Raw genomic sequence first — 17,188 nt, 5'->3', positions numbered from 1 at the left:
GTGATTAGCTCTCTCATGAAGAATGTTTGGGCTCCCCTAAGAACTCACTATGACAAATTTGCTCTGTCTTGTGACTGAAGGACCTTCACTTTGGGAAGATGAAGTAATCCTTGTATTGATCCCTTGTTCCCCATAATGGTAGTGATGGGATACTCACAGAATGATAGATAATTTTTCAAATGTTATTCTAATTTTTCCTGTTGTTTTCCTTCCTGTTATTAGGTTTTCAGTTTCTTCATTTTTGAAAGGTTATTTTAATTCTCTCTTGCAACTGGGATTGTTAGTGATTTTTTTTTTAGCTGATTTTTAACTTTGCTTTTTTTTTTAACCCTTACCTTCCATCTTAGAATCAATACCTTGTATTGGTTCCAAAGCAGAAGAATGGTAAGGGCTAGACATTGGGCATTAAGTGACTTAACTAAGGTCACGCAACTGGGAAGTACCTGAGGGAAGCTTACTTTTTTTAAAACCCTTATTTTCTGTCTTAGTTAACAACTCTAAGAGCAAGTTCTAGGCACAGGATGTTAAGCAATTAGCCCAGGGTCACAGAGCTAAGAAGTGTCTGAGGTTAGATTTGAATCCAAGTCCTCCCAACTCCAGGCCCAGTGCTCTATCCCCTGAGCCAGCTAGCTGCCCCTAGCCTAGTTTTTATTGCTGCTAACTGGAAAATCTTGTCTCATTCATTTTTCTTGTACCTTTATGTTGCATAATTTTGAATATTTTGCCATTTTGAATACTTCACAATTTTGAATTTTATACTTTACAAATTTGAATATTTTATAGTTTTTGAATAGTGTCTATTAACTGATTTTTTTCATGTTGTTGTTTAAATCTTGTTTTAATATTTTCTTTTTTCCCTTTAGCTTTTTTTTGGTTTTGTTTTCAATGGGAGTCCTTTCTTGGCCACCTCATTCCAAACTTTTAAATTTTCTTTTATCTTTTTTTCTCTCTATTTTGTCTAAACTATTATTCTAATTTATTTTAAATACACTTTCCACTTTTGGTTTTGTTTTCTAGCTACACATATTTTGATGCTTTTTTATTATCTACTATAATCTTCATAGTTTTGGTTTTAGGAAAGTCCTCCTTTTTTCCAGTTTTATGTTCAATTTTGTTTGGTTGTATTCTCACTCTCATAGGGGCAATCTTTCCCCCCTCCTTCATCAATCCATTGCTATGTAAAATATAATTTATACAAAATTTTTTGCTTTGATTCTATTCATTGAGGCATTATGTTGCTACAGCTATGACATGAACAAATGTTTTTGCTATGTGCTATTTGAATCATTTGCTGTTCTTTGGTATATGAAAAAGTGTTATTGATATTGTTTTTCATGATTTGAATTTATTTCTGTTGTATCCACCTGTCTATTTGCTAACTTTTTATTTGCCATGTATCAATAGATACAGCCTTGATTATTATATAATTGTGGTATGACTTTTCATGTTCATTGCTTAAGTTAGCACTATTGGTTTTGGTGAATATTTTAGATATGAATTTTTTTTTTTTAGAAATGAGTAACAACATTGATGAAATATATGGTCATGATATAGATATTGAAATTCATAGAGGTCTCCTAACAGGAACAGATGCAGAGTAGAGGCCAGTAAAGGAAATTTATCATCATCCCAAAGTGAAAGTCTTTCAGTGCTGAGCTGGAGCACATGTCATCAGAAGGGGCCAGGGCAGTTCTCAACCCAGCACCACGCATATACCACACAGGATACACTAATCCATTCCCCTGCTTGTTTCTTCTGCATCAACTTTACTTCACGCAGGACATCAAACACTATGATGTTTGAGTCCAAATATATCAGCTATTCTCAAGGGTGCAAAGATCTTTGCCAATTCTAAGAGATAAGGCATGTTCAAGACCCTGGTGGAATGAATTAAGATCATGAGAGTTAAGAAAGTTGAAGAATTGTGGTACTGCTTTATTAGAGGGGCCATCAAAATGAATACAGGTCATTGGGGGTAATAGCATTGGACTGAGTTAGGTGCTAAAATCATCATGTCAGCAAACAGCATGGACTTCGAAAAAGAAAAGATCATTTAAGGAGAGTAGTAGATCTGTAGGTGGCAGTGTGCTCACCCCTCCTCCTGGCTCTTGGGATAGGGGAGTAGGAAATATAATGTAATGTTCTCTAGAGAACAACAATTAAAGTGACAGACTAGAAGGAATATTTTGGTTGAAAAGTTCAAGGATTTAGGGGAATATATTGGGAATTGAGTTTGATTTTGCAGATCAAATAAGTTTTTCCTTAGAATCTTGATAGAGCCTTAGTTTCCCATATTATCCTTAAAAAAAAACTTTTACCTTCTGTCTTATTATTGATACCAAGTATTTATTACAAGGCAGAAGAGTTGAAAAGGTTAGATAATTTGGGTTAAGTGACTTGCTCAGGGTCACATATCTAGAACATGTCTGAGATCACATTTGAACCCAGGTCCTCCTGACTCCAGACCTGATACTCTATCCACTGTGCTATCCAGCTGCCCCTTTTTCATATTATTCTAAACAAAACCAAATTAAAGGGATCCCTAGTTGGGTATATAGTCCTTTTGGTGAACCTGTGGCACACATACCAGAGGGGCTGCTCCCTTCCCTCTCTCTATACATGCCTGAGGACATTTCTCTCATCACCTGCCCCCCTGCCTAGCAGCCCAATGGGAGTCCTTCCTCCTTCCCCTGTCTGGGGTAAGGCAGAGGTGGTATGAGTGTTGCAGCTTGGGTACTTGGTCTCTAAAAGGCTCACCATCGCTGGTATGTAGTATGAAAACTATGATTCAGAAATTTCAGAGTTGGAAGGCACTATAGAAATTACTTAGTTAAACCTATGGCTGTTTAGAAATCTCTACAACACTTCAATATGCATCTGCTAAAAGACATCTTGCTCCAAGTGTAATCTCATAAAGTAGGTTCATTTTTTAGTACTTAATATTTAAATAGTACTAAGTGGTTGTTGGAATGAAGCAGATAGACTTAGGGAATTTAAGGGATGGGCTTCTGTCATAGACTCAAGAAAACCTAGGTAGATATATTTCTAATACTTGTTTTGGGAATGGAAGGGTGTTAGAAGATAAGTGAGGAAAAGAAAGAGAGATATATTTGTTCTCAAGTTTTTTCATCCAATGACAACTATGAAGGATGTTATTGCCTTTAATTATATTTTTTTCTGGTGCATGTATGTATTTGTGTGTGTGTATTTAGCCCAAGAAAAGACTTACAGAGCAATGGTGATAATTATGGCCTTGTATAAACCAACTCTCCTCTTTGGATACCAGGTTTCTCATAAGTAAAAAAGAAGGTGCTAGGCTAGATGATGCCCAAGTTCCCTTCCAGTTTTAACATTATATGGGATGTCTAAAATGGGAGAGGTAATAATTACCTAATAGATATTGAGTATTGCTGACTTTTTGCAAGAGTCTAGGTAAGCAGAAGCCTTGGTTACTTAAAAATAGCTTATATGCCTCAGACTGGCAAAACTGACCAAAAAAAAGGGGGAGGGGGATGACAAATGCTGAAAAAGGAAAATGACATATGCAGAAGGGACTATGGGAAAATGATTGCATTAATGCATGGGATAAGTGGAGCTGTAAACCCAGTTCCAAATTAATTTGGAACTATGACCCCAAAACTATTAATTGTACATACTTTCTGACCCAACTAATACCAAATTCTGTCTTTACCCCAAAGAGATTAAAGAAAGAAGAAAAGGATGCACATATACAAAAATATTTAAAACAGCTCCATTTGTGGTGGCAAAAAAATGTGGAAACCCCTCAATCGAACAAGTTATGCTATGTGGGGACAGCTTGATGGCACAACAAACAGAGAGCCAAGCCTGGAGTTGGAAGGACATGGGGCAAATCTACCTCTTAGTTGTGGGATCCTGGGCAAGTCACTTAACCCCATTTGCCTAGCACTTGCCCTATGGTCTTATAGTTGTTCCTAAGACAGGAAGTAAGGATTAAAATTAAAAAAAAAACAAGTTATGGTATGTGAATATGATGGAATACTATTGTGCTATAAGAAATGATGGAGAAGATGGTTTCAGAGAAACCTGGGAAGACTTGTACAACTTGATGTAGAGTGAGGGAAGCAGAAACAAGAGAAAATTTTATATAATTACAACAACATTGCAAAGACATTCAACTTGTAAAATTTTGGAAGTATCACAATGACCAATCACAATTTCCAGATGACTCATGTCATCTACCCATCTGCTGCCAGAGATGATGAACATGGTGTGTAGACTGAGATGTAATTTTTTGGATGTGGGCAATATGGGAAATTTGTTTTGCTTGACTATATATGTTCATAAGAGGTGTTTTGTTTTTCTTGTTTTCTATTGGAGAGGGAAAGAGAGATGGGAAAGGGAGAAAGCAAAGAAAAATAATAAATTTTATTTAATTAATAAAATTTAATTTAAAAAAGATCACCTAGAAAGAGGAGTTTTCCCTAACTTGCTGTTTGCTTTCAAAGAATTGTTTGATTATTGCCTACTCAGCAACATCTCAGAATTTCCCTATTTTTCTTACAGCTCTCTTCTTAGGTCTGTGCCTTCCATATGGAAAAACAATGAAACTCTTTTCTTTGAATGAGGAGTTATATGAAGTGTCCAGCAGAGGGTGCATCACTCTCATTATCCATGGTGCACTTCTTAAATGTTGAAAAGAAAAAGTGAAATTGCCAGTTGACCTGCCTATGCGTGAAGACTTGACTGTTTCATCTGAAATGCTTTTGTGTTGTAATACCCAATCCTATATTTAAGGTTTCTAGAGGCCCTGCTTTCTAGGTCTCCACTAGTGGAATCAGCTTAATTAATATATTATAAAGTATAATAATCATTAACACCAGTATCATCATTATAATTTTATATAGCATGTTACAGTTTGCCAAGAATTTTTTCCATAGTTATATAATTTAATCCTTACAACCAACCTTAGATGTAGGTACTACAGGGGTGATTATTTTCATTTTAGAGGAGAAGAAATGGAGTCTCAAAGAGTTTAAAGAGACTTGCCCTAATAAGTAGCTAGTAAAAGTTGGAGACAGGATTTGAACCTAGACCTTTCTCAGCTTTAAGTCCAGCTCTCTTTCTGTCATACTATATTGCTTCTCCAATTTAAGGTTCTATAGATCGAAATTCTCTGGTGGAAGGTTAAAAAGCACTGTAGAACTCCAAATTGTTTCTTTCTTATATGGATTCTGTTCTAGGGTGGCTTTACCAATACTCTGATACTGATTATTCATGTTAGTAGAGGTCTGCTCATTCACCTGTAGAAATGCAGTAATGAAATTTATGTTTAAGTTTACCTTCTGAGGACCGGCCTACCTAAGTCCAATGAAGGTCATCAGTAGTTTGTCCACAAGATGATGCATGTTTTTCAGCCACAGCAACTCTTGAAGACTATATTGTCAATCAACATTAGTAGAGAGAGGATCTATACCCTCCCTCCAACAAAAATATTGAAGATATTTAAAGTATTCAAGTATTAGACCATTCACTTGGTTTTATAAAAACTATGTAAAAGTTTACCTCAATAACAATTATTCTTTTGACAATTACATATAAACTTGGGTCTTTTCTCCCCTCCCCCCATTTTTTTGTTTTTTGTTCTCAATTTGATTTAATTTTTTAATTTTTTTCCCATGGTTACTTGATTTTTTTCTTCCTCCCCTCTTTTCTCCCCCCTCCAACAATTTCACTAGAACATACATATATTATCACTCAAATCCTATGTCCATATTATTCTTTTTTAATAACCTTTTAAAACCAAACCCCCAAACCATATACCTATATAAACAAATGATAAATCATGTGTTTTCTTCTGGATTTCTACTCCCACAATTCTTTCTCTAGATGTGGATGGCATTTTTTTCCACAAGGCCCTCAAAGTTGTCCTGGATCATTGCATTGCTTTAAGTAGCAAAGTCAATCGCATTTGATCATCCCACACTGTTTCAGTTACTGTATACAATGTTCTGGCTCTGCTTATTTCACTCTGCATCAATTTATGTAGGTCTTTCCAGTTCTTATAGAAATCAATCAGTTCATCATTCCTCATAGGACAATAGTATTCTATCACCATCATATACCACAATTTGTTCAGCCATTCCCCAATGGAGGGACACTCCTTCATTTTCCAGTCTTTTTGCCACCACAAAAAAGCACAGCTTATAAACATTTTTGTACGAACAGAATCTTTCTCATTTTAAAAAATCTCTTTGGGATACAAACCCAGCAGTGGTATTGCTGGATCAAAAGGTATGTGTTCTGTTAAGTGTGGTCAATAAAAATTGATCACAACTACTAAAATCTCTGGAAAAGACTTTGGGGTCCACTCAAAATAGGAGTCATATGGTAAAAATTAATTTTTCTAATGGATTTTCCTTCCTAAAATTTGATGCCATTTTATAGTCAATTATGGGAATTAATATAATTTCCAAGGATCATAATGAATCAATGGGGGAACTAAAACTAGCAGTTAAAATATACAGGCCACCATTAATATATAAAAGGAATCCTATCCCAATGTAGAACCATGGAATGTTAGAGTTGGAATGGGTAAAGAATATTTAGGAGAGGATAATAATTTTAGAACTGGAAGGGACAATATTTGGTCTAACCCTCTCTTTTTACAGATGAGTAAAACACAAGCCAGTGAGGTTTGTAAAAATGAAGGGAATTGAACAGGATTTGAAGAGGTTTGAATAGTATAGGGAATAAGGAAGGGTTTGTAACAGGGAATGGAGGAGTTGAAGGGACAGAGGGAATATGGAGGCTGGTGAGGTAAAAGGAGAGAGGTACCCCTCTGCTGAGAGACTGTCTTTGTAATTTCCTCCGTCTCAAACCACAAGAGAGGTACCCCTGGGTAATGTTAGGTTAAGGTTAGGTTAAGGCTGACAGGACCAATGTTTTGAGTGATTTCAGGGAATACTGGAGTTTACTCCTCAAAGTTTGTCTGGTAGGTGCAAACCCAGAATTCCCCCTTGTCTAGCAGGCAGACTGTCACTGTTGGCTTTCATTGTTTAGCCTAGACTAATGGCTAGCTTAGCCACCTGTTTCTCTTTCTTTCTTTTCCCTTCAATATAAATCTGATTGTGATCTTCTATTTTTCAAGTAGTTTAATAATTAGAGTAAATCAAGAAAGGGGATAGGTAAGTGGGAATAGGAGACCCTTGCTTCTTCCTCAGCTGAGCCAAGATGGCCCAGCTTCAGCTTATTTATCTTCTACCTCGATAGTGTGAACCTTAAAAATTCTCAGACCCTACTTCATAAGATTTGGTTAAGACCATTCCCCATTTTAAACAGTGAAGGAACTTAGATCAGGAATATGAGATCTCTACTCCACCCCTACTTAAGCCTGCTTTAGGGGAAGAAACTCCTTGCTGAACAATGAAAAATACTTAAACCCATACTTATAGTAAGGCAAAAGTTCTTAAGCTGTGCCTGTTTTTAGATCTAATACAAAAGGATGCTAAGTACCTATAAAGGTCAGGCAACTTGTGAATTTACAAGGAGCAAAGAGGTGAGAACTTACTCGGAGACTTTTTCAGATGTGAACTTAATCAAAAATTCAAGCCTTCTTAGGTGTAAATTAAGAATGGTCTGTCCTTTGGAAAACGTCTACTGTGATTGGTAGATGTGAGAACTTAGGGGAGGTGACATAGGAGAAAATTCCCTTTAAAAGGAGAGGCTCAAGACAGTCTCAGGACTGTCAGAAGAATCTCTCTCTGGAGATGGAGCTGGCTGAACTGGTGTCTCTCTGAACACTAGAATCTTGCTTGGGACAAATCTTGTGGTGAGTGGATAAAAGACTGACTGATCTCTCTCTTAGGGTTTTCAGCCTAGGCTGGATCATGCTGGCCTAGGCTGGTCTAGCCCTTTTTCTCATTATTTCCTTTTATTCTCTCTCTCTCTTTCTTTAATTCCTCATTTGTATTAATTAAAAACTCTATAAAACCCAGCTGACTTGGGTATGTTTAATAATTGGGAATTTTTCCCTGGCGACCACCTTATATTTGATTTAAAACAAGACACTGTCTTGAAACCATATTTTCTGCGGTCACAATTTAAGCCATCCACTCTTTTATCTGCAACAGTTTATGGTCTTCCACTATATTAATCATCACAATAGTCACTATCTCTTATCTTACTAAACAAAAGGCAAGTGTCCTTCTTGGGAAGGTCAAGGGATAGAAAGGATCTTTAGGGCGACCCTCTGAAGTTAAGGGATCAACCCCTTTCAGCAGTTTACTTCTGTCTTGTTCTTCCTCTAATGGATTCTCTCACACATACAGGAACCTTCTTCTTCTCCAGGGTAAGGGAATAAAGGTAAGGGTTTCCACAGGTTGGGATAGAGAGCTCCTGGTCTTTGCTCCACACTCAGCCAAGTTCAGAGGGCAAAGACCCTTCAGTTAACAGTTTCTCCCACAATCCTTTTCTCTTACTCCAACTGTCACTCCCCCACTTCCAACCACTTTCTGCTCCACCTCAGTGGGCAGAAATGCAAAAGCTTGATTCACAGTTTTCCTTTCCATAGGTTTAAAAAAAGACTAGTCCAAGGTCACACAGTTAATGAGTAACAAAGATGGAACTAAAATCTATATCTCTTGAATCTTTCATTTTTTTTTTACTATATCTTGGCTAGCCTCTGAAAATCTTTAAGTATTAAAGAGTTAGTCAGCTATAAAAATTTTACAAAGACTTTACTCATCTTAATTCATCTAATACTCACCACATGTATAAAATAAATGCTATTCTTCTTCTCATTTTACAGGTGAGGAAGCATACTGAAAGAGATTAAGTCACTTTCCCAGGGTCACACAGTCAGTAAATGTTTGAGGCAGAATTTGAACTCAGGTCTTCATGACTCTATATATGTCACTATCCATGGCACCACCTATCATTATCATCATCAATGGGAAGACAGGATATGAAAAGGGCAAATGTTATATAGCCTTTAACCCCCAAGGAGTTTAAATTCTAGTTGGAGAGATAAAAAAAAAAAAACAAGTAGAAACAAAACAATTATAAAGCAATCTATTGGCCTTATTTTATAGGCAGCATAGTGAAATTCAATCATCCTCCAATTTTTTTATTATTTATCTCACCAGAAAAAATTCTCTCTGTCTCTCTCTGTGTCTCTTTCTCTCTCTCTCCCCTTTCTCTTTCTTCTATCTCTCCTTTTTCTTTTTCCTACTTCTTTCACTTTTCATCTCCCCTTTCTCTTTCTGTTTGTTTATATATTTATAAACTAACATATTGTATCAAAATATTATCCACATTATATAAACAAAAACATTATAGATGTATGATATAAAATGAATGTTATAGAAGATTCAAAAATGTAGCACATTTTAAAAGATAAGATAAAGAGAAATCTTTTAAAATAAATTTTTATTTAATTACTAAAAGTTCAAAAAACTTTTGCTTTTACCATTGTTATAAAAAATCAGAAAAATTTAATTAAATATGCTTCATTATTTTTTAAAATCATGCTTTTGCCCTACAGTAATACATAACAATATACTGGAAGCAAATGATGAAGTGAATGAATCACTGTTAAATCTTCAGTTCTGTGAAACTCCCACTCTTTCCTCAGGATAACTCAAGTTCTGTATGTATCTTACATACAATCTGAGGGAAATTGCCATCACAATATATTAATCTGTAAAGATCTATTTTTTTAATTAAACTACCATTTATTTTTCCTAATTGCATACAGGCACCACTCATAGCTAATTCTTCTTGCATCCTATTAATAGGTAGCATCTGATTCACTGTAAGCAAACATTGAGAATAAGGTAAAACTGGACCTGGATAGTGGTAGATGGGAAGCATAGGTCATAAAAGAGAACATTCCTCTTGCTTAAGGAAATCAGGTTATTTAGAATTCTGGATCAGAAAGAATGATGGATGGGAATGAGCTCCTTTCGTTTTTTAGGTCATCTGTCATCTGAAATACAGAGTGAATACATACTGAAGTGACCATGCTAGAACACAGAATTGAGGTGAAAGCAGGATACAGTGACATTCAACACCCCAGCCCCCCATATGCTAAGTCCTTCATTTCCTCAGCATTTACATCGCTGAGTACAGTAGCAAATGTATTTCTGGAATGTGGCCTTATTCTGCATCCACCTCTTTAATTTGCCCACAAATAACAAGATGACAGCAATTCTTCAGGCCCTTTTATTTTCTTTAGGAAATGATGCTGTCTATGGATTTCAAGCTCTTTAACATTTTTAGAGGTGCTTGGTAATTGAGAAAAAAGTCCCCCTTATACACCAAAGCATTAATAGAAGCATTGTTTTGTGGTAGTGGTAATATATTCTATATCAATTGGGTAGTTTTCAGAAGCTACATTTTCAAAACTTGGCACCTCAGACGTTTAGCCAGACCCCACCCCCAAATCCAAAACCACTGTATAAGCTGGAAATGGAAATGAAACAGCTACCAATCAATTAGGGAATGGTCAAAAAAAACGTGGTGCTTAACTGAAATGGAATGGAATGGAATATTACTGTTCTGTAAGAAAGGATGACTATGATGAATAAAGAGAAACAGGAAAAGACTTTCATGAGGTGATATAAGCAGAGCCAATAAAACTATCTCTTTAATCTATCTAATCTGTCTTATCTATCTATCTATCTTTCTAAAATGTGTCTTCTTGAATGAAAGTATATGTGAACTAATAGCAAATTGCTTAACATCCATGGGGAAGGTGGAGGGAGGGAAAGGGGAAAAGACATTAGATATTAGAAAACAAATGCCAAAAATAATTTTTATAAGTAATTAGGGGGGGATTAAACATTGCTAAAGAAAATAAGCCCAGGACATAAAAGAAAACAGATAGATAGATAGATAGATAGATAGATAGATAGATAGATAGATAGATAGATAGATAGATGGATGGATGGATATATAGATGCATGGATAGATGCATGCATTGATGGATGGATGGATGGATGGATGGATGGATGGATGGATGGATGGATGGATGGAGAGATAGACAGACAGATGTAGATGATGACAATAATGTAAAGAGAAATAAAAACAAAATAGTCAAAAGTGAATGTTGTAAAATTACAATGAACAAGCACAACTCCAAAGAAGAAATATGGAAAGATATTCTCCCAATTCCATCCCCTACTTTGTAGAGTTGGAAGGTCTAATATGGAATATTATGCGATGTCTTCACATGTTTCAATGTTATGATTAGTGCTTTTACTTTATTTTTTTCTCTTAAAAAAAGTCTTTGTTATATAGAATGGCTGTCTGGGAGATAGAAGGGGAAGGGACATGGGAAATTTAGGCAGTGGAAAAGCAAAGATATAAATAGAAATATATTTTTAAAATAAGCCACCTTTTTCAGCTTGTGTGGTGGTTTTAGATTTAGGGGTTCTTGCTAAAATTCTGAGGTGCCAGGTTTTGAAAGTATAGCTTCAGAAAACTATTCAATTGAAATAGAACATATTACTCATATCAGCTGAAATAGTAATTTAGAGAGTTTAGGAAAGAGGGGAGGATGGGACCAATTCAACCCTCAGGGAATTTTGGCTGGAATTATTTTTATAACTGTCTCAATTATCCTTTTTTATTTCCTGCATGTTGGCTTAGCCTTAGAATCACAATATACAATGGTGTTCCTCCATTAGAACTACAGGAGACTTTTTAATTAAAGATGTAGTCAGGTATTTATCTTTTTTTTAACTCTGTAAAAGACTAAAAATGTGTAATTTGAACTTGTACAATGAATCCATCAGCGTTCATAATACCAGGACATTCAACACCCCTTAAAAATGCTAAGTCCTTCATTTTCTCAGCGTTTACATTGCTGAGTACAGAAGCAATCATACTTGGCAATGAATATGAAACAGATTCAATTTCCAAGGCTCACAGAAAATGATTCAATTTAAAGATTCTTTGTGAGCAGTTGCCACATATCAAATCTAATACACTAGCAATCATCATAGTCTTTAATAACCACTACTAGACTTTTGAGGAAGATGAAAGAATTTTTTAAAATCATAGGATTTCAGATTTGGAAGGGATCTTAGTGGCCATCTAGTTCAACCTATACCTAAAACAGAATCCCCTCTATAATACATGTGAAAAATGATCATCCAGCTTGGGCTTGAAAACCTCTAAAGAAAGGGAATAATAATAATTAATGTCAATAAACATTTATTTAGCATTTTAAAGTATGCCAAATTTATATTGGCCAACAATACATTATTTGATATAACAATTAAGGGTTAGATGCTATGATTGTCTCCATTTTATCAATGAGGCTGAGGGAATAATAATTATAGAAGTTAATTTATATAGTGTTTACTACATGCTAGGCAATATCCCAAGTCCTTTACAAAAGTTTTTCTAATTTGATCCTTACAACAACCTTGGGGGGTAGCTATTTTCCCCTACATTTTACAGATCAGGAAACTAAGGCAAAAAGAGGTTAAATGACTTCAACAGGACCACACATCTAATTAGCATCTAAAGCCAAATGTGAACTCAGCTCCTTACTCCAAGTCCAGCATTCTATCTATCACACCTCTTGGGAACCAGCCCATGAAATCACCCAGCAGACCATGATAACTTTGGATAGCTTTAGTTCTTAGAAATTTGCCCTTTTATCAAACCTAACTTTGTCTTTTTGCCATTCCAAACATTTTTTTAGATTAAAGCACTTGAGAGAGTAGATACTATGTCTGTGTAATTCTCTTGGTTCTTCACCAGTCATGGTCAGGAGAAAAGCTACAAACCCCAGAATAGTATTGGCCCTAGGTAAGAACAAGAGTTGACTGAACTAAGATGACAGAAATATAACAGGACACCAAAATCAGAAAGGGGTCATTCTCTATGTTGGATACCAACAAAAATGAATATGCCATGAACAAGATTAACTGTCTTCTTGGAAATAATCTTCTATATCCTTTAGTGCTATCATACTAAGTCAAATATTTCCTTCTGTGTTCCCAAGAACAACTCTCAGTATTTCACGATTCTTCTCATAGTCATTCAGTTCTCTGCATTCCCATTACTATTATTCATTCTTCCTTGAATCATTGTACTACTTTCCTGTTAACTGAATGTCATCCAGTCTTTTCCCTTTCAACCCATCTGCTACCATCATCTCAAATGAAAATCCTCTTCCCAATAATTTTAATACAACGTTCATAGGTCTGCCCTTGAGAGCCAAGCAAAACAAGTCTAATCCTTCTTCCATAATAGAGTCCTTCAAAAACATCAGGCTAACTTGCCATAGTTTATGGCTTTGAATTATGTTTTGAGGCTTTAAGATACCTTATAGTCATTAAGTCCAACACTCTCCATTTTTCAGATTAAATAAAATTGAGGGAGAGAGGTTAAACAACTTCCCTATGATCATATAACTGTAAACCATATAATGGTTTACTTACTTAAATTCAGGTCACTTTATCAGCATTCTATCTGCTATGCCATCTAAAGCTAGGACAACAACTAGCAGAGAAGAAGGAATTGATTTTTATAAAAATGAGACAATCATGGGCATATTTGTTAACATCGAGGAAGGAACACATAGATCCACAGAGATAGAAGATTAGTACGGAGGGGCTACTGATAATGGAGATAATCTACTGGAGAAGATGGAAGGGGATCATATAAAGGATATATGTAGGAAGATTGTGACTTGCTCAAAGATGATAAGTATCTCAAGTGAAATTTGAAAACAGATCCTTGGATTCCAGAGTCAATGCTCTTTCTACTATGCCACTCACTTCTCAGAGAAGAACACAGCTGCCCAGCTGTGATTTGCATTTTCCATTAGTTCAGCCAAACAATCCATGAAGATGCATTAGGTATATCTCACATTTATCCATCTTAAACATCTTGCTATCTGACTCCCTCCCCATCTAAAAAAAAATTCTCTGGACCAGCCCTCCAGAGACCATGCTTCCTACCCTGACAGAATTAATCCAAAGTTTTGGAACCTCATCCTAATACTGAGCTGTGTTGATTAGTGAGTAAATGAATGAAAACTGGCCTGAATTCTATCTAGTTGGCTCCAGGCAATAATTCACATTGATTCACCCTAGACATCTTGGCTTCTGCTCTATGTTAGTGTTCATATACCCACACACTTTCCATCCCTTGCTCTAGGAGCAATAGTCAAATCAGTATTACCAGTATTCTGGAAAGGGCCTGATGATCAACTGGTTTGAGATTTCATTCACTGTTTCTATGACTCCCCACTCTAAAAAGTTCTTCTTTGGCCTTTAGATCTAAAAGGTTCCTAACTCCAGGCTGACTCCTTTATTCATCATGCCCTAATACAGGTGGCACATTGGATAGAGAAGTAGGGCTGGAGTCAGGAAGACCTGAATTCAAATCTATTCAGACACTTACTAGCTCTGTAATTTGGGGCAAGTTACAACTTCAGTTACCTCAAATGTAAATTAGGAAAAATAATAACATCCACTTTTCAGGGTCATTGTAAGAAGCAAATGAGATAATATTTGTAAAGCACTCAGCCTAATATCTGGCACACAGTAGACATCACATAAATGTTAGCTATTATTACTAGCTATACATTTCATCTCTTCCTATTGTTCCCTGAAGGCAACATTATCTCAATTTTCTATTTCTATCCTTAGTGCTTAAGACACTTAATACATGTTTTTTTTTTTCACTCATTCATTCATTAATTCCTCTAGGTATACCTTAGAGTAGGGAAGAATAACCAGTTAGCAATAGGTGGATGAAAATATTTCTTAAAGTCATCTAATTCTCTTTCCTAGGTCAACTAGCAATTTTCTACCCAAATAACTTAAAGAAATCAAGAGATTTCATTACTTGCCATTTAGACTGAAAATGACTCCTCCTTCCTTCTAGTTTGTCTCATCAAAAGAGAGATTCCTACTCCTTATGGATGATGATGCCTCTTCCTGTGCCCTTGACCTTATGCATTTCAGGTCAAATCAGTAAATATTTATCAGTCACTCAGGTTCTGGGATCACAAACATAGATATGACACTGGGAAATTTAAGAGAAGAAATCCCTTGATTAATTTCTCACTATCACTGTACTTGAGATGGGTTAGAGAAAACTTCTTAGAAGAAGTGGCCTATGATTTAAGCTCTGAAGCAAAGAAGAGATATCAGTAAATGAGAGGGACCCCAGAGTAGGGGAAAGCATATTCTAGGCATATAGATAGGAGAAGTCAAAACAAGAATAGGGTAGGGGAGCAAGTAGTCTGGTTTGTTCAAAATTATAGAATACTGGGGCATCTAGATTGCACAGTGAATAGAGAGTCAGGCCTGGACCTGGAAGGACCTGGGTTCAAATATGACCTCAGAGAAGTCCTAGCTGTGTGACCCTAGGCAAGTCACAACCCCAATTGTCTAGTCTTTACTATTCTTCTACCTTAGAATTCATACTAAAAGAAGAAAAAGATTTTAATTTGTAGGGGGGAAAGTTATAGAATGGAAAGGGGAATAGAATGAGATTAAGATGACCAAGTATCATAGCCTTATATATTTATAGCTGAAAGAGAACTTAGAAGCTCTTTTCCTAACTTCCCTCATTTTACAGATAAAGAAACTGAGGCCGAAAGAAAGACCTAAGTAATTTCCCCAAAAGCACATGTTAGAGAGCTAGGCTTTGAACTCTGATTCTCTGACTACCAACCTGGTTCACTTTCTACTGTGCCTTTCCTGACTAGACTGTGGAGAGCCTTCAGTGAAGGAACTAGGAGTATATATTTTATGCCACTGGCAATGGAGAGCCACCAAAAGTTTTCTATAGTAGAATTATAATAATCAGAGCCATGCATTAGTAAGATTACTCCAACAGGGCTGTGGAGGCAAAAACCAAAACCAAAATAGGAAGATATTATAATAGGCTAGAGGGGAAGTAATAAGAGTTTGATTGTAGAGTTGCTGCAGTACACTTGAAAAGGAAACCATTGTGAGGAATATTTAGGGAACAGGAATGACAAGACTTGGTAATTCACAAATTGGTTGGTGAGGAATAGGAAAGAATAAAAAATGACTCTAAGATCATAAACCTAGGTGATTAATGGAGTGAGGGCTGTTGGTACCATTAATAGAAATAGAAAAGTTGGAGGAACTGATTTAAGAGCAAATAGGATGTTTAATTTGGACATGTTGAGTTAGAGAAGCTGATGAGAAATACAAGTAGAAATTTGCAGCAGACAATTATGATGTAAAAAAGGGAAAGAATATAACAAGATAAGAGAAGAGGACTCAGGACAAAGCTTTGCTGAACCCCAACTTGTCTTAGTCAACTAGCATTTATTTAGCCCTTAACTATGTGTCAGGCATCATGCCAAGCACTGGGGATAAAAAGAAGACAAGATGAGGAGGAGGAGGAGCAAGAGAAAGAGGAGAAGGAGGAAAAAGCCAAAGAGAAAAAAAGGATTAGCCAAATGGACATAAAGGAACCCACGAGAGTGCATAGTCCTGGGCCCCCCAAAAGGAAGCAGAGAATAGTCTACAGTGCCAAATGATGTACTGTTAAGTTGCCTTGTGTCCCTTCTCCCCAGCACTCTTCTTGGGAAACAGAAACCTTCCAGTAAGCTCAGCTGTGCCCTTGTATGCTGAACTAGAGAGAATTTGATCTTATAACTTGCATCACTCTTCATTCTGCACTGGTGTATTATATACTTAGCAGTGGATGGGGGAGATGGAGGTGAGGAAGGGAGGGATACCACTAGAAACAAGGCAACAAGCCCTACCCATGTGTACAGCCACACCATGACGACTATACAGGGAAGGATCTCCATGATTAGTCCTATTGTGCTGAGAATCCCCTGGCTCTGCATATATTATTCTCTAATTGTGGTAGGATGGGAAATGATTAAACATGGTACATCTGGCAACAGCTTGTAAGGAAATTTTCCCTGGGATATAGAGCTTTCCCAAGGATGGCCATCTGCAGGAGAGAGGCTTCTTCTAGGAGCATATAGCGTTTGCCTTGCTTGTTCCTTAATCATTTCCCAGACCTGGTAGAATGAACCTTTACCTTCCTGTAAGCTGTTTCTGCTAGAAGCTATTGGGCATATCTTCAGAGAGAGAAGCCCATCATCTGAACTCATATCTTACTAACAGCAGGGCAAGGTACTCTATCCACTGTGCCATCTAGCTATTGTAAAAATAGACTCAAACTCTGG

This window comes from Monodelphis domestica, chromosome 3 (genome assembly GCF_027887165.1).
Source record: "Monodelphis domestica isolate mMonDom1 chromosome 3, mMonDom1.pri, whole genome shotgun sequence".
NCBI classification, from domain to species: Eukaryota; Metazoa; Chordata; class Mammalia; order Didelphimorphia; family Didelphidae; genus Monodelphis; species Monodelphis domestica.
The sequence above is the reverse complement of the archived record's forward strand: the minus strand, read 5'-3'. Positions refer to the sequence as shown.